This window comes from Pithys albifrons, chromosome 4 (genome assembly GCF_047495875.1).
Source record: "Pithys albifrons albifrons isolate INPA30051 chromosome 4, PitAlb_v1, whole genome shotgun sequence".
Taxonomy (NCBI): Eukaryota; Metazoa; Chordata; class Aves; order Passeriformes; family Thamnophilidae; genus Pithys; species Pithys albifrons.
In genome coordinates this window covers 62,326,430-62,344,643 of record NC_092461.1, presented here as the reverse complement: position 1 = coordinate 62,344,643, position 18,214 = coordinate 62,326,430, and the positions used below count along the sequence as shown (strand labels likewise).

The 18,214-nt window shown below is 41.7% G+C and overlaps 1 protein-coding gene across 7 annotated transcripts in view; it reads right to left on the bottom strand.

Annotated features, from left to right (window-relative positions):
* NCOA2 (nuclear receptor coactivator 2) overlaps positions 1–2,750 on the bottom strand; it is a 187,722-nt gene extending 184,972 nt beyond the window's left edge. For 2 of the 7 annotated variants that reach the window (XM_071554367.1, XM_071554373.1), the window contains exon 1: positions 2,603–2,749. The gene's annotated coding sequence lies outside the window, so the exon portion shown is untranslated. Of the gene's footprint in view, positions 1–1,124; positions 1,402–2,567 lie in introns of those variants that run through there. The other 5 variants (XM_071554370.1, XM_071554374.1, XM_071554372.1 and 2 more) reach the window with 4 other exon arrangements.
* Positions 2,751–18,214: the final 15,464 nt, after the last annotated feature.

Sequence of the window (18,214 nt, the reverse complement as noted above, 5' to 3'; positions counted from 1 at the left end):
TCAACCTTTCTTCTTAAAGTTGTTCTCAGTATTTCTGACGGTTGATCGTGACAAAGTATTTTCTTCAAGACTGTAGATGACCAAGTCTGGCTATGAATATTAAGCTTCTCATAGCACTTGTTAAACTCAGGGATTAACCGTTTGAGGGCAATTTACATCTTTCTTTACCTTACTCGACACAGCAGAGCCAACTTCTACATCCAGTTCCTAAGTAGCTGTATCACAAATGCCAAAATAAGGGGCACAAATGCATGTGTCTGTATATGCTTCAATACATGTCTACATGTCCAAATATGCACAATCCTGGTATACCCTATCTGTGACATCACAGCTGATGTAAACAAACAAATGTCCTGAAAAATATGTAGGAGGCACAGTACCTACACCAACTGCGATAACAAAACAACCACTTTCCATTCACACTAAGCTGCGTGTAAGCGAAGATCCCTGCTTTAGAGAATATTTTCGATATGACATTAACAACAATGTACAACACTGTCATCTCTGAGAGAACATCCAACACAGCAAACCAGAAACCTCCCTGTCTTTGGACACTGCCAGAGGATTCCCCCTTGAGATGAGCCCACCAGGTGGCCCAACACTGCTGTTGGGTTACAAGGAGCCAGGATATTAACTTTGCTTTTATAGTTCAGTACATAAAAAACCCAAAAGGATAAAAATCTAATAACTGCTTTCAGCCACAGTGGCAGAACAACAACAACAAAAATGCTTTAAGTAAAAAGACTGGCAGTCTTAAATACTTACTTATTTACAGTGGCAATAGAGCTCTGCTGTAACTGCCATAGGTAGACACTAGATGCTTAGCTAAACTATACTTAAACATTATGGGTTCAGTTCTAAAGCCTATTCACCTGCTTCCTGGTGCTCTGAGGGGAGGGGGGAATACAAAACCAGTTGATTACTATTAAATAAGCAGGCTGTTCTCCTTTCACAAGGAGACTCTTTCCCAGCTAAATTACAAGTATATTTATATAGTGGGCTCCCACATATGCACACTTCAGACAGAAGTGTACAGGCTAACTCTAACTAAGATCCGGATATCATTATTTCCCAGTGACTACCAGCAACCTCCTTGCCTTTTTTTATTTCCCTCTCCCCCACACCTTTTTCTGCCAGGCTCTCGGGCAGGTTTCCCGCAGACAAACTCCACAGCCTGAATGCCCCTCTCCGGCAAGAGCAGCGTGCGGTCCCCGGGCTGGGCGGAAAGCTCAGGCCCAAGCAGCGGCAAAGGAGCAAGGGGCAGCGAGGGAGGCGAGGGACGCGGCTCCGGTTACACCTCGCCCCGCAGCCTCCGAGCCGCGCGGTGCCCACGGCGCCGGCGGCGCACACACCGCCCCCCGCGGAGGCGGGGAGGGGCCGCACACCCGCCCTCCGCGGAGGCGCCGGGCATCTCCGCACCCCTCCCCCGCGTCCCACGCGTGGGGCCCCGCTCGCCGCTGAGCTCGCTCCCTCTCCGCCCGCAGCGGGGAAGCGGGAGCGAGCGGAGCAGCAGCCGCCCAGGGATCCCGGCCCCGCGCCCGGCCGGCCGCTCTGCTGCTCTCCCCTCCTCCTGCCGCCGCTCCCCGCCCCGCGCACACACGCAGACACACGGCACTGCGGCGGCCGGGCCCCCACCCCTCCCCGGGCGGCGGGGAGGCGGCGGCCGGGCGCCCCGGGCTGCGCTCGCACGCAGCTGCGCGGCTGCGGCGCCCGCCGCCGCCCCCGCGGCCCGGCCCGGCGCTGCGCGGCGCACACGGGCAGGCACGGCCCCCGCGCACAAAGTTACAGAAGTTGCCCGCTTCGCCCCCCTTCCCCGCGCGTCCCCTGCGGGCGCGGAGCAGCGGCGGGGCGCCCGCGCAGGGGGAAGGGGAGAAGGCGCCGGGCACCGCCGGTGCCTGCCCGGGGCGCGAAAGGCGGCGAGCTCGGCCCCGCGGAGCTGCCCCCGCCGCTGCGCACAGAGTCGTTGTCAGCCGGAGAAGGGGAGGGGGCGTGCACCGCCCTGCTCCCCAAATCACCCCTTTTGTCATCGAGGAGAGACCCTCCCTCAAGTTTCGCTATCGCTGCGTGCTGGGGATGGAGGGGAACGTCCTGGTCAATCCCTTGAAAATAGCATCCCGCTGCCCCATCCTCCCCCCTGCCCCCCGGATCATCCAGGCGCACTTTTCCCCCAAGCCAGGGGCGCGGAGAGGTGGCACGCGACCTCCGCCTGGCCTGAGAGCAGGAAACCAGTCCCCTCGGCCCGGCAGGGTGGGGTGCCCTATCCCCCCCTCCCTTCCTCGCCGAAACGGGGGACGTCCCGGAGAAGTAACCCCGCGCACCCACCCCCACCTCCGGGCGCGGGGTTACGCGTACGATGCCCCGGGAGGGGCGGCCCCGCGGTCCCTCGGCTCCCCGCGGAGGGGCCGCAGCCCCCGCCCCGCTCCCCCCGCCGCCGGCGCGGGGGAAGCCGCCTCGCCGCGGCCGCGGTGCCGCCCGCCAACGCCGCCCCTCCGCGCACCGGCGCGGCCCCGGGCGGCCCCCCGGCGGTACGCGGGGCGGCCGGGGCCGCGCAGGGGGCTCGGGCACACCTCCCACCGCACCGGGGCCGTGCGGGCGCCGTTACCGGGGTCAGTGCCGTCTCCCGCCGCTGCCGCCGGCGCTGACCTTCGCTTTGTAAGATGAAGCTGAAGCTGGGGCTGCGGCCGCCATGTTCCCGTTTTAATAACTGCCTGCTTGTTTATTTCAATGGAGACCCTCCCACCGCTCGCCCTCCTCCTCCTCCTCCTCCCCTTCTACCCAGAGGAGGGCTGGACGGGGAGGAGGCGGGGGGAGGCACAAGTCACTCCCCCCTGCCCCCGGGCACGGCGGTACCGGCCGAGTTGCGGGCAGGGGGAGGCCGGGCGGGCCGGCGGCACCACGGCGCCGTCCAGTCCGGTTCGGTTCGGTTCGGTCCGGGACGCCGCCACCGCCCTTCGCCGATGCCGCCCGGCGGAGCGGGGGCTGCTCCGCGCCCCGCCCGCGGGGACAATGGCAGCCGCCCCGCTCGCTCGCAGCGCTGCGCAGCGCTCTCGGGAGCCTCCTCCTCGCCGCCCGAACCGGGGAGAAAGGGGAAGGGAAAAACAAAGTCCTTCGCCCTCGCAGGGAGAGACTTTGGCTGTGGCCCTTTGCTGTTCGCTCTCGAAGGAAGCCCGCTCCCAGGCGGGACCGGAGAAGCCAGCCCTGTTACGGCTTTTAGTGGCCCATATTCACAAAAACAGGGAGGCGAGGCGATACAGTCGTGTTTCCTTTCTTTACCTCCGGAAAAAAAAAAAGACACATGGCTGAAAGTCGTGTCAGCTGTATCTCACTCACGGGAGCGAGGAGATGGAGATGCAGGCTTTTCAAACTAGGTTGGAGGACTGAATACGAGTTAAAAATTGTTAAGGGCTGGAGGGCGATTGTTAAACATTGCCCTTTAGTTCAAGAAGCAATCTGCGATGCAGAAATCCTATCTTAAAAGCTTAACGTTTTCACACGTGTTGGCAATGGCGAGCTATACTTTACAGACTGCAAGCGTTATTTTTGACGTTTTCTCCCATGGATTTGCAGCCCGAAGTTGTTCTGTTGCTACCCGAAAATACATTGTTCCTGGTGGTATGGCTAACTCTGCTTGCAATTAGGCTTGTCCAATACTTTTTTGATCAATACCCTCGTTTTTCAAATGATTATATTTTGCGTTACTGTGCTGCGTACAATTTCCCACACTTGTGTCTGACTCAATTTATTTTAAAATTTTTCTTTCCTTGAGCAAAAATAGTTCATTGTTTCTCCAAACAAATTAAAGGAAAACTGTTTCCCACTTTTGTCCCCCATGTTAAACAAAAAAAATCTTTGCAACACAGTAACTGAAAACTTGCAATATTTTTCTCTTCTGGGAAAGAACTCGGGAATGGGAGGGATGGCCATCAGAAATCTATTGAATTTAATCCCATGAAGAGGTGGGGATGGAGGGATTGTCGTTTGTATATGCTCAATTAGAGCTCTGATGTGAAAGTAACCAGAGATCCAACCCTCTGTTTTAAGGGGAGTACTTCTGTCATCATTTCAGAAGACAAGGCCGCAGCACTGGGCTGCAGCACTTGGACAGAACTTTTCTGAATGTTCCTCTCCATCAGTTGTGTTTGGTAGAGAAATTATTTAGTCTTCAGGAAGCTTTTCTACCCTGCCTATACACAGGCAGGCAAAAAAGAGATTGCAGGTTAATTCCATCTGGAAAGCATAGAAATCAGAATATTACCTTGAAATAACATAGCAAATAATAGTTTGTATGTGAAAAAAAGAAAACCAAAACTGGAGTAAGGAATCCTGGACAGACAGGGCTTTTCTTCTGACCTCATTTTTGTATCTCTGCAAATCTCTGTAACAAATAAGCTAACAGTTATACAGGCAACATTCTCATTTACCTCATAGTCTTCATTTGTTCTCCTGTGCTAAGTGAAACACTGGTCCACTGGGGGGAGGGAAAAATTTCAGAAGTGTGTCTTTAATTTTATGACCATAAGCACTCCAATTTAGAACTGCACAGGTAATTCTCATCCCAGCATTTCTTACTTATGAAAGCCTGATAATTTTTTTCTAGCTTCACACTTCCTTTAACATAACCTAAAGTCTTCATTAAACTAGTACCTAAATCCACTGGGAAAAGCAAGAGAGACTGTTTAACTTGCTGCAGTAACATAAAAGATAGCCCATATAACACAGAGTTTATGGTCTCAACACTGACAAAACCCCCTGTGTCCAATGCAGCTAAGTGTCCTAGACAAACTGGGTGAGAGAGGGGATTTGACTATATACACATGCTCAGATCCACTGAAATTTGTTATAAATTTCTAACTCGTAAGCAAATACATTTTGTCATCTAAGGCCAAATACCCAAACCCTGGCTACATGTATCACTATGTGCAAAGACCAGTAATATTCTTTAAAGGGAAGGCACCATCTTTCAGCTGAGAAATAGATTTGATAAACAAGCTCCAGTGTAGATTTTATTTAGTATTACAGCTCTCCTCCGATGTTACCATTTCTACATTGTGCTGACGAGAGCTGGGCTTAGTTTTTCAACAAAAGCTTTGTCCATTCTAAACAAGAGTAATACAAGCTTCCTGTCATCCTCTTGTATTCACCTTCCTTCCATTTATTCTTCTGCTGGCTGTTTTGTTCATAATATCATTTTATGCATCCACTTGATTATTCACTGTGATCTGCAAACCTTTCCTGATGTGAAATTTAGCTTCAAGGGAAGTTTTTAGTAATTTTAGTTTTCCGTGAAGTTTGGTTAAATTTCCTCTCATAACCTTTCTCCCCAGTAAGTTAACATGAAAAAAATCAGAATCTGACTGCAGCCATGTTTTTCTGATCCATAACCATATTGCCAATGTCCTTTTTTTTATTTACTCTTTCTACTCACCATATTTCTTAAAAATCTATACACGAGGTAAGTAAAACTAGTTGTTTTACTCACTGCATTTGCAGGTGTGTTTCTAACTTGTTTTCAAATAAGTCAAATTATTTTTTCAAAGGTGAAAGGTTATGAACAAATTGATGGGTGCTTATGAACTTGGTAGGCCATTCAGGTATGGCTGCTGTCTCATAAAGCTCTATTTGCAGCTTTAATGCATAAGGAAGAATGGTTTAAGTGCACCTGCTGACATCAGGGCTCTATGAAACACAGCTGTTGGTGTACAAAGCCTGTTTCATGAGCAGCTGCATTTACCCTGTGGAATCACTCTGCCCACCTTTATGGGGAATTGAGTCTCCACTTACTCATTAACCTTCCCAAGTGGATTTAAATATGTTCTTTATGAAACCAATAAGATTTGGTTTGACACAGTATATACCTAACTCAAACCCACAAAGAAAACAAAACGAAATTTAAAACTATGTAACTTCTTCACCATCTTCACCTTCTTCAGGATTCCTGGGACCTGTTGAGGTCTTCTGGTTGAAGCTTAACCGTCAAGCAGTGCCAATTTTGAAGTAATGCGAGGTTTTCCAGGGTCATATCCAGCCGAGTTTTTACTGTCTCCACAGCCTCTTGGGACATCCCACTCTACTGTTTAAACTAATATGTGAATTTTTCTTTTCCCCTGATATCTAATTGGTCTGTCCCAACTTGTGCCTGTTGCCTCTCACAATGAAAAGGTCAATGTGAATCTTAAAAAAAGACTCCATCTTTTCTATATTTACCCATTAGTTAGCTGAAGAGAACATTAAAATTTAGACCAGCCTTCTCCTCTTCAGACTAACAGCCCGAGTTTCTCAGACTTTTCTTGTACATTATGGGCTTCAGTACCCTCACAGGCCCTCCTCTGGATTTTCTTTTTCATATCTGTGTCTTTCATGTACTGAGTAGCTCTAAACTCCACTCAGTAATCCAGTTGCAATCTCACAAATACCCCATGAATGGGAATAACCATGTTTCTCAACCTGCTGGCTATTCTTTTGCTGTTGTGGCCCAGGATGCTGTTGACCTTCTTTGTTGCAAGGTCACTGCTCATCAGGACTCCCAAATTTCTTTTCGAAAATCCTTTACTATCATCTTGGCCTCTAGCTCATAAAGCAATGGCTATTGTGTCCCAGATGCAGGATGCTGCACCACGGTTCACTGGACTTCATGAGGTTCCTGCTGGCCTGTTTCTCCAGTCTGCTGAGGTCCCTCCAGTGTAATGACCACTATTTACCAGTTTGCTGTCATCTGCACTTCATCTCATCATTGAGGTCACATACTGTGTTACACATCAACAGTCCCAGTAACCACCCTTGACTTACACTGGCTGCCAGTTGGACCTGCTACTGCTGATCAAAGCCCTTGAGCCCAATGGTACAGTTAATGTTCTGCCTAACTTATCTTCTACTTAACCTAGCTCATACCTCTCCAGTGTGGTTAAAGGCGGTCTGTGGGTGATTCTGTCTAAAGCTTTGCTAAAGTCAAAGGAAACGACATCAGCTGCTCTCTGCTTCTCCACAGGTTCAGTTATCTCATTATAAAAAAATAGTCATATTGGTCTGGCAGAATTTGCCCTTTGTAAACCCTCACTACCTATCCTCAGGCACCTTCTTGTCTCTCAAGCACCTGGATATGGTGACCAGGAGGATTTACTATTTAATCCTCCCACAGGCTGAGGTCAGGCTTACTGGCCTGTAGTCCCTTGGATCTCCCTCCTTGAAGAAGGACATGACATTTATCCTTTTCCAGCTTCCCCCAGTCACCACCACCTTTACTCACTACACACACCCTCAACATGGTACACACACGCTTCCCTTGCTGCAAATACTGTGCCCCTCTGACCTCCCTTCACATCTCCAAACTATCACTGATTATCCTCCTTCCATTAGCCCTTTACCACAATCTGCCCTTTCAGAATAACACATTGACTTACATGGTGTTATGTTCTTTTAAAGCACCTAGGATCTGGCTCAGCTTCTTCAGTGGCACTTTGGCTTTATTGTCATTTGATACACTAATACACCAACTCATTAAAAGCTTACAGTAAAGAGCATATCCCAGGCATATAGTGCTTATGTGCTAAAAGTAAGATTTTTTTTCCTATAAACTCTTCAGACATAAGTATTTTTTTTGCACCTCAAATAACAAGCTTGCAAATAAAAAAGTGGTTAATCAAACACCTTGTTATATGTTTATGTCTTATTAATTCAATAATCTGCATCACATTAATTAAAAAAAACAAAAACAAAAACAAATAATTTTGAAAAGCTCCATACTTTTTTAATAGAAGAAATCAATCAAGATAATTTTTTCCATGTAAAATGTTTTGAATAAGTTATAAATATACAAGCTAAGAATTAAAATTTTAATCAATAATTGTGCAAATATTTTTGTACTAGACCAAAAACCTCATTTCACTCATGCAACTTTGGTAGCAGTTCATGCTACGACAAAATAATATTCAACTGAGGGAAATACACCCGTAGAGCTAAAGCATAAGTGTTATAGTGCTCCTGGAAGTGTATTTATTTTTCCTGTGCTATGTAATGTCATGCCAAACCCCTTGCATTTTGACATTGCTGGACCTGCACTTCCATTTATTCACTTGGTTCTGCCACTTTCCTTCAGCTTTGCATAGCAATTGTGACCACATGAAGTGCAGGATCAGACAAACAAAACCTGCCTCTAAAATTCTTGAATACTGTGATGGGACTGCTGAACAGATGACACTAAATTTCAACCATGAGGAAAGGGTTAGTGCCTGCTGAGTACTCCAGAATAGCCTGGTAGAAATGAACCTGCTTGAGGAGAATCAGGTGATCTCCAGAGGTCCCTTCCAGCATCAGGAATTCTGGGTCTCTGTGATAATTTTTGTGGAAAATAGAAATTTCTTTATGTTATTATGCTTTATTTCTCACTGCTCTCCCAACTTCTCCATTTGTTCTCTTTAACCACCTTTTTCCCCTTATGTCCTTATTTTCTCTTTTATCTTTGTTTTTGCTAGTCTTACATTCTCAGTCTCTCCCATATTCTCATCCTGCAGCATGTGCTCAACAATAGTTATGCTATGACATATTCTGTGTATTCATTCAGTCTATTAAAAAAGACATTGCCATTCCTCCTACTGAGGATTAAAAAAGCTCAGTTTAGCCCTGTACTCTGCCTTTAACAAAAAAGATAAACAACCCTCGAGCACACACATTAAGGGGCATAAGTGAGCTACATATAAGAAATAAAGCTAGAAGTGTTTTGTTATGGTTTTCCTGTTTGTTTGTTATGGTTTTGCTGTTTAAAGAGCAATGTTGTCTTCCCCTTGTAATTACATTGTTGAATATGTTAACTTGCATTTTGTTTAGAATTGTGCAACACTGTCTTCTTCCCTTGATTTCCTGCATTTGAATACACAAGTTTTTGTACCTTCACAAGAATTTGATATTAAAAAGCATTGCTGAGGAAGGGCACAATTAAAAGACATCCCACCACTGGCAAGTGGAGGTGTACACATTAACACAACCCCTAGACACACTCTGTGTGCTTCTCTCTTTGAGATGTTCTTTAAAAATTGATTCTAAGGCAGCTTTATTAATTGATATTTAACAATTGCATCTCATCACTGACCAAATGTGTTAGAAAACTTTCCTCTTAAATCATGATTGTGCAGTCCTCAGCCTAACTGATCCTACATCTTTTGTGTTGAAGGTACTTTCTAAATTTACTATTAAGCTGATTACATCTTCAGTATGATCAACCTCTGCTCACCACTGGCTACTTACTGTGTAAATCTAGAGTTATGCACACATGTAAATTTACTAGCTCATGTAATTAGAGTGCATAAGATATATAAAAAAATGGAGTGGTTGTGAAGCATGTTTTTAACTGGCAAAAACTAAGCATGTCTGTACAAGAAACACATTTCATGCAGCAGACTTAATATTTGCCTCTCTCCGTTGCAGTTCTTAATGCCATTATGAAAGAGATGAAATCAAGATGGAAGGATGACAGTGATTTAGTCACAGAACCAGTTAAATGACTTTCCAAACTGGAGGCCACAAATAGCTTTTTGATCTACAGATAGCACAGAAGCTTGATCTTAAAAACCAATAACTGAGGTAAATTCAGTCCAGAAAGTATGAAGAAAATATAAGTAATCTGGCTTCGCTTCAGAACAGAGTTAAGAGTTTTAAGTTACAGTTCTGTAAATCCAGACATTCAGCTTCTTGCTCTATTTTTCTAATTATTTTTTTTTAAATTTTCATTATTAAACCAATTACATTTTCATTAGAGCCTCCTAAGCTCATATTTTGGTTTAACTTCCAACCCTAAACCCTAGAATAACAAAAATTTTGTGTGGAATTATTTTAATCTAACAAATATTAGAAAAAATTATTCTCCCTGAGCTTTTAGGACTCTGTAGTATGACAGAAGTTTTCCTTTCCCTGAGATCACCTCCATTACACCCTATTGACATGGCCTCTGAAAGCTCCTTGACATCAGCTTCACCTGAATCACCAGACAGAGGCATCAGGAATGGGGAACAGTCATTCTGGAAGACTGAGAGTGCAGAACAACCAGAACAGTTGAAGATTTCCTTGAGCAGTTTGGGACATCTGTCCATCTGTCTTCTCCAAGCAGCTCCTTGGATTTGGAGACCCTGGTGGGGTCTTCTGAACTGCCTTCCCCACTTCAGGTATTAAGAGCAGACAGCATTACCACATTAACCTCCTTATGTAGGCCAAGATTACATATTGTTCACAACACAGCAAGAAGTTCTGTGGGTTTCTTTTTCCTTTCTTGTATCAGAAAGAAAGGTGCTGGGCATCAGAATTAGCACCTCACCAAAATGAGTCTCTGCTCCATCCTCCTTGCATACCCTCCAGACAACTCAACATCAGCAGAAGATAGTTCACATTTCTGAAGTTGCAACCCTACCATAGTACATTCTCACAACTCTGTTTTTCTGAGTTTTTTTAGGTAGAGGTTTTGCTTTTAATACATGTGGCTGTTATAGATCCATTAAATATGGCTTATCTGGAAATAGCAAGGTTAGCAATCCTGAAGGAGAAAGAGGCTACAATTGTATTAAATTTTGGTAGTTTTCTTATGCTATCCCACTCCAGCCATTCCACTTTTAAGTTCTCAAATTAATTTTTAATAATTATTATAATGTTTAAAAATATTAGACAGCAAAGCTGTTCATTAAAAATAAATAAAGAGGAAAGGGACTGGAAGAGAAACGGATAAACTAACTTCGGTCTTGTATTTGCAGTAAGATAATACATGTTTGATTAGGTGCTTGAAAGATGATGCAAATGTACTGAATGGTTTGGAAAAACACAACTTGTAACCATGAGTGTACTTACACACAACTTAACCAACTCAACCTTACCATTGTCTGGTGAGTCTAACCTGACAAGGAAGGTAATAGGCTCTGTCAATAGCTCTGCTTGCACTCTTTAAATCAACAAGTGTTTTGCAAGTGCCACAGTAGCCCTAAGGTTTGGAAGAGAAGCGATGTAAAACTACTCCTCCTCCCCCACCCTTGCAGTCCTTTCTACGCTGTCCCTCTCAGAAGGCACGAGACAGCCTAAGCTTTCCCCTCCCAGTTCTGACGTTTATACTTCAAAAAGATCCTGCGTTAGACAATTCGAGTGTATTTGATAAGATGGTTACAGATAGTGTGCTTGCTGAGATGCAGGCTTCCAAAACCGATTGTTCTTTGTGTACTTCTCTGTCAAGTCTCAGCCATATGCTTATCAAAGGAAATGAAAATGTCCCATGAAGAACTAGGACTGAGCTGAGAAAAAGGTGTCCATCAGAGAGTGCCAAAGTATGAAGAGAAATTTAATTTCCATATAGGAAAACTATAACATTCCCTCTTAGATTACATACACCTGGGTTGGTTAAATATATACCATGAACCCAGAAAAAAAAAGTATCAACAAGATCATGAGGCTGAAAGAGGTCAGGAGGCCATCGATGTCCACCCCCCTCCTTTAAGGCAGGATGATCAACACCTTTCTCACTCTTAATGCATTGGTCTAACCTGTTCTTAATGACCTGTCATGAGCACATCTCAGCCTCTCAGGCAGCTGCATTGCTCTAGTCTTGTCGCCATTAGTTTTTCTAGTGTTTACATGTGGTTTAGCCCTTTATCTTCTCCTGAAATCTACCATAGGTATGGAGATTTTTTTTCCTGTCTTTTTGATAGTTTTCACCCTTAAGCAGAACTGCTGCACCGTTCCTCTTCAGTCCATTGCTATCCTGAGCAATCACAGTTCCTTCCAACTCTCTTTCTAGGGCACAATATGCCAGTTCCTGGTCATCCAAGCCGCTATGGGCTTTCTACAGTTGGTGCAGAGAAAGGGATGCATTTTTGGTACTGAGCATAGTGCATAGTTTGAGGCCTTACTGATGCTGGAAGCATTACTTGCCATTGCCATAATTTGTCATGCAAGCTGTATGTCACTCTCCACAACCCAATAATTATTTTATTCCTCCTCCACCCCTCCAATAATATGGTATTTCTCACTATTGTTCAGAGAGCAGATTTGCCATACTAATTTTAAGATTCCCCAGATTTAAAAATGCAGTTTAATATATTATTTTATACACTGTATTGATGTAAAGACATACACTACTTCAACTGAAGACCTTGGATTTGTTAAGGTGTGTGTGAGTACACATATTGTTACAAGTCATTACTCAAACAAAAATTAAAGAAATCTAACAGAGTTATTTAGAGCACAGATATTTGTAAATGTTGGCAAAATCAAAATTCTAAATCAAAACAATATATAATACTGCTAATGCTTGTGTGTAGATCTGCCTGAATTTTTCAAAGACACTGGCACACACATTATTTTCTGTACTGGCCATATTTCTACAGATCAGGATCAGAAATATCTGAGAACCATTAGAGAACTATAGAAAAGGCTCAATAATTTCTCATTATAGTCTTAAGCCAAACATTCTAATTTGTAGGAAAAAAGCAGCCTCCAAGGACAGAGAAAGATACTATTTATGTCTATGACACTGACATGGTCATTTTTGCTTAGGTATTCTGTTCATAGCTACGTATTTTTTAAACAGGTCATATAACTATAGGTTTCAACCGGGCACTACAGTTCTGTAGCAGCGATTAGGTCTTCAACAGGGTCCGATTTTGCTAAGGACTGTACAAGTTTACTGCAAAAAGATTTTCTTGGCCAAACATTACAAGCTAAATACCAGATAAGGAATGGGTGGACTGAAAAAAACCAAACCCAAAACCAATTACAAAAATCCTAACAAAAAACCTCAACCAAACAAAAAACGAAACCAAAACCGGAACCAAACCCCCTAATTTACAAACTCCATCCCCACCCTCCAGCTGGAGACTGGAGTTAAAGGGAACAATGAAGCACTGGCCAAGTACAGGGTTTGGTATGATAGAGAGGTGTCCTGCTCCAGCAGCTGCTTAACTGCCGTTGAGTCACTTGGTAGAAACTAGAGCAGGGTAAACAATGCAACAATTCAAAAAATTCAGGAGACACCCTAGGTAAGTGATTTGGCAAATATATTTAGCTTTGCTGGGGATACTCACTGAGACTACTTACATGCCTAAGCACCTTGCTAATCAGGAGGCTATTTAAGTTATTTGGAGTCAGAAATTGAAATGGTTTTGTTTGTGGGAAGCTGGTAGGCCTGGTTTTAGCTGGTTCTTGCAAGACAAAATCATACATAATACAATATGCATGAAGTTGTGTTTATTTGTAACCTGGAGATTTTTAAAGATTTTTCCACATTCATTATTGTAGATCCATGTATTCTTTTTTTCTGTAAAAATGATATAAATCTAAAAAAATCAGTTAAACACTTCACTATTCATGAAATGCTTATAATTTTGAGGCAAAGCATGTCTGCAAACAAAAAAAAATCTTTTTTAGAAATTACTGAAATCTCATCCCCTGCTGCTTTGATAAAGATCTTTCATTTTCTTTGAATAACAACGATAAAAAAAGAACCTTGGATTGTGACATGTAGAACAAGCACTATTCAAGCAATATGTACTTGTGTATAACCTGTGTATAATTTTGAGTGTGTTGATATTCACAAATATAACAATTTTTCATGCACAAGGTTTAGGTTTTCCATACTGACTGTCTGATATGCAATTTAATGACAAAATGTATTTTAGTTTATAATCTGTCCATAAGAACAGAGTAAAATACTACACGTTTCTATTCAATTGATTATATGCCTTCTCTGGAGAAAATTCTCATGATATTACTAAAGAATTCTATTTGATTCATTACTTTAAGGTGTGTTCAGTTCCTCAGTGTCTGTTCCTTAGCATCCTCTTCTGTGACACATTGTTTGTGAATACTTGTAGATTTTAGTGGAGAAAAAAAATACATTGATTAGAGATGTCAGGTATTATATTTCTGTTTAGCCATAAGAAGGCCTATGCAACTATGTAGTAAATTTACTCATTGTGTGAGCTTATTTTCCAAACACTTTTTCTCTCTTCTGTCAAAATCTAGAAACAGTAAATTATAACCATGGATACCAGGAAGAACATGAGCAAGGAGTAGTAGGCTTGCCTATGTCTAATAAGCCTTCCTAATTCACATGACTCAAACAAGAAAATCAAGTGAGCTGGCAAACCCCAAACAATGGAATGAAGAAGTAATGCAAGAGTAATTCCTAATTAATGCTGTTTATTTTGTAGAAAGAGTGTATTTAAACATTTGACATTTCATGTGAACACCACTTTTCAGTGTATTTATCACTTGTAATATAATGCATTATGTCTAGAAATGTACCTATATATAAATTACAGACATAAAATGCCATCTATAAAATCACCAGCTCTAGTTATTCATAGTCATTGTTATTAAACACACTGAAGTCAAGGCAGAAAGACAAAGTAATAGAAGTTGAAAAAGGAGAAGATAAAACCGTGTGCATTTCTGACGAGATAGAATTCTAATAAACAAGACTACTTGCAAGAGATAATTTCTCCACTTTACATGCACCATGCCAGTTTGGTGACTGGAGTAAGAAATTCTGGAAATTAAATGCAAATTAAGGTGGAACTGAAAATCAAGTTATTTCTTAAACAAGGAAATGTGCATACATATTAGGCATCCCATAATCCATAACCAAATCATAACTGAATTGCTACATCAGAGAAAGTGAAAAAGTTTATTAGAAAAAAAAATTAGGTTCCTGAATAGTCAAAGTATGGAAATGTCTCTTTATACCTTCAGCAATCTCAAACTTCATATGTTCCTCTAAGACTTACCTACCTATAATCGAGATAGGAAACAAAACACATGAAAAAAACACTGTACAGATTCCAATAGGGATAGAATCTACACTGAAATATAGCTTGATTTTATTGAAAAAGCTGCCAAAAGACACAATGTGAAGGTTCAGTCCTATACTGTGTTTAGTAAATGCACATATTACTCTAAATACAAGCAGAAATGAACCTCGCCCTCCCTCAAATCATAGTGTCTGCAACTACCACTTACTGAAAAGAAAAAAAAAAACAAAAACAAAGACAAGAACACTTTGTAGTTCTTGTGTAACTGGTTCACACATAAGTAGGTAGAAATCTGCATCAAACCCCTTTGTCAGCTCTTTTTCGTAAGAATGTTACCCTTTCCTTGCCCCATACAATGCTTGCCCCAATGAAAAACTGCAGCACTGACATCACTTACATAAAGTCATACAGTATTAAAAGTAGATCACATATAGGCTTTCTTTGGCTATACCCTATGCTTTTTTTCCAGACAGCAGCAGTCCTGTCTATGCATTGCAAGCTCTTCCTATAGACACTGCTACTTCTTGCTTGTTTTAAGTATAAATAATACCACAGAGAAAATTCTGCAATGAACAAGGCAATGGAAGCCAAACAGCTTGCAGCGTATCAGCTCCAAAATGAAGGCTTAAAATTCTCTAAACATAATGTGTTTTCAACTGTATTAAAAAGCACAGTACATCTGTTCTATTTAGCAGTCAATTGCATAGTGTGTTTTATACATGAGGAATTAAACCCTACTGCTACATCCAAACCCCTGCATGTTTGGGGGTTCAGATGCAATAGGTGCTTGGGCATTGTAAGTCGAGCAAGTCTTTAGACACTAAAGGTACTTGTAATTTTGCACTTGCAAAATTTCTGAACAAAACCATGGAAGCCAAACTTTCAAAGGTGACAAAAACTAGCAATCCCATCATAGTTTTAATTGGGGGGGGAAATCCTCAAACAATACAAGCATTTGACTTTCAGAAAATAAAACATCTACTTTAGACTTCTTAATCAAAATAATAAGATATTATTTACCACTTGAGACAGGGGGCCCATTTTAGTCCAAGGCAGGACCAAGGCACAAATTTACACCGCTCGGATTTGCACCTGTGCAGTTTGTAGTGGGGTACTTTTATCCCAGCAACAATCCCTAAAATTAATCCTTACCTCCAGCATATCTTCTCTTGGTCTTTACTTCCTCTTTCACTGAAACTGTTAAAAAACTCCCAGGCTCCCTTTTCCACAGAAAAGTTACTTCCTCTCCCATCTTGATCAAATACGGCCAGAGGGGAGGCATTGTGGAGGCAGGACATGACTCCAGGGATGATGGGAGCATGGGGCTCCTGCCTCACTAGGTGCTGGCAAATGTAATGTGGTTCCCCAGCTCTTCAAAGCCAATGCCCAACCTCAGCACTCCCTCACAGGCACCATAAAAAAAAATTCTCTGCTGTCAATTTGAAGCAATAGTTGTTTGAAGAAACAATGCAAAAATAATAAGAATTCTGAGGTTTATTTATTTCTTGCTTTTTAAAAAGAAACAAAGTTCTGCTTTTTTTTTTTTTTTGGTGGAACTTCATTTCTTGAAAGCTGGACATCAGTTAGATATGGGGGAAATTAAAATAAAATAAAAAAATAAAAATAAAATAAAATAAAATGAAATTAAATATAATCTCTACACGATGATGACAAAGGATAACCCCCCATTGTTTCCCACAGGCAGTGCATCCCATCAGAAGCCACATGGCTTTGGGTACCAGAAGCACACCCAAAATGAGCAGCCTCAGCAGTCAATACCAAGAGGCTCCCGCTTTGACTTTTCATGCATAAAGAGCAGGCCTGAAACGAGCATAAGGAAAACATATCTGATGCTGATGAGCCTGAAGCATATAGATGGAGCTTTCAGCAGCAAAGCTCACTTTGTAATTTCTCATGTCCCCATAGAATATCATAGGTAAGCAATTAATTCACTCACAAACTTATGAGAAGAGGCTCAACATGTTTAAAACTTAGGCCCTCATCTTTGTAAAAAATTAACAAAGTACTAATTCTGTTTATAGAAGTGAATTTCCAACAAAGTAGTAACTTTTTTTGTGGACTCTAGTTCCTTAGTTAATTTGATTGTATGGATTAAGATGTAGAAGTTTCATCAAGAATATAGTTAGTTGATGCCTCTTCAGGTTTTTTTTTCTTTTAAGGGATACAAAAATTTCTGTTTATGTAGCTTTATTTGGGAACCTAACATTTACTGAGATAAATGGTAAGGTAATTATATTCAATGTTACTGAAAGAAAATGACAGAGAACCTTATGTAATCATTCTATTTCTGCAAATCCATGTTTTAGTTGCTAGTCTGCAATCTGTATTTTACACAGTAATATCCCAATTTCCTCCCTAAGACAAGCTGCAAATTGAGTTTATAGTTTATTTTAATATTTCCTGCCACCAAATTATATGGATAAGAAATCCTGTATACTCGTGCCATAATCCCATTTCTGATGAAGAGAAGAATATACAGGCCTGTAGTATAATATTGTCATGCAAATGGTTTTGAGTTTCCCTATCTTAGCTTGCCCAGACTTTGAAATCTTTTAAAATAAACAACATATTTTTCTTAGGTTAGCTGGAAAATGAACTTAGAAACTTCACATAGAAAACTGAGATGTCATCTTTCAAAATGAATAAAATAATGGACAGTAAAAAACCCCAACCATGTAACATGATTTTGCTTACAGTTCCATTAAGAAATGAAGAACAGTTCTCCAAGCCCTTCACTGAAATACTACAATATAACACAAGACAGAAAACAGATCTTTGTTTTTTTACTGAGCACAAGTTTTGTGTCATGAATGTTTAATTTCATTAGAAGATGAGGATGAAAGTCAAAGAAAAAATTATAGCTGCATTAAATTTCAAAATGAAAAACAACCAAACAGTCGCTGTGCAGAAAGCGGAATACCATATGGAAGAGCAAGGTGTCTCTATGAGACTGGTGAAAGTACTTTGATGTACTTAGAAGAAATACTGAAAATTGATATAAACAAGTGAAAGTAAGGGAAAAGACAGCGGTACAAACATAAATCCGGTTCCTTCACAGGAATACCAAGCAAACTACAAAAGCAAAGTGAAAAATTATATCATAAATAGGCAAGGTAAAATCAATTGTAAGAGAAATTTAAAACTGGTATTTATGTATTTTTAACACAGTTGAAATGATTATTATAAATCAGCAAAACACAGGAATTATACATCCATTGAAATCCCTTAAATTAGATACTTTTTACATCAAATATATAGCAAGAGTAAACATTTGTTACTTTTAATACTAGATGATATGCAACGTACAGAGTAGAATGTACAGTGTACAGTCTGGGGAAATTAATGCAGTAATGGTCAAGATTTAACAGCTGGTAATTTCAGGGTAGCTGAAACTTTAATGTGGTCTGTTTTCTTGTCCT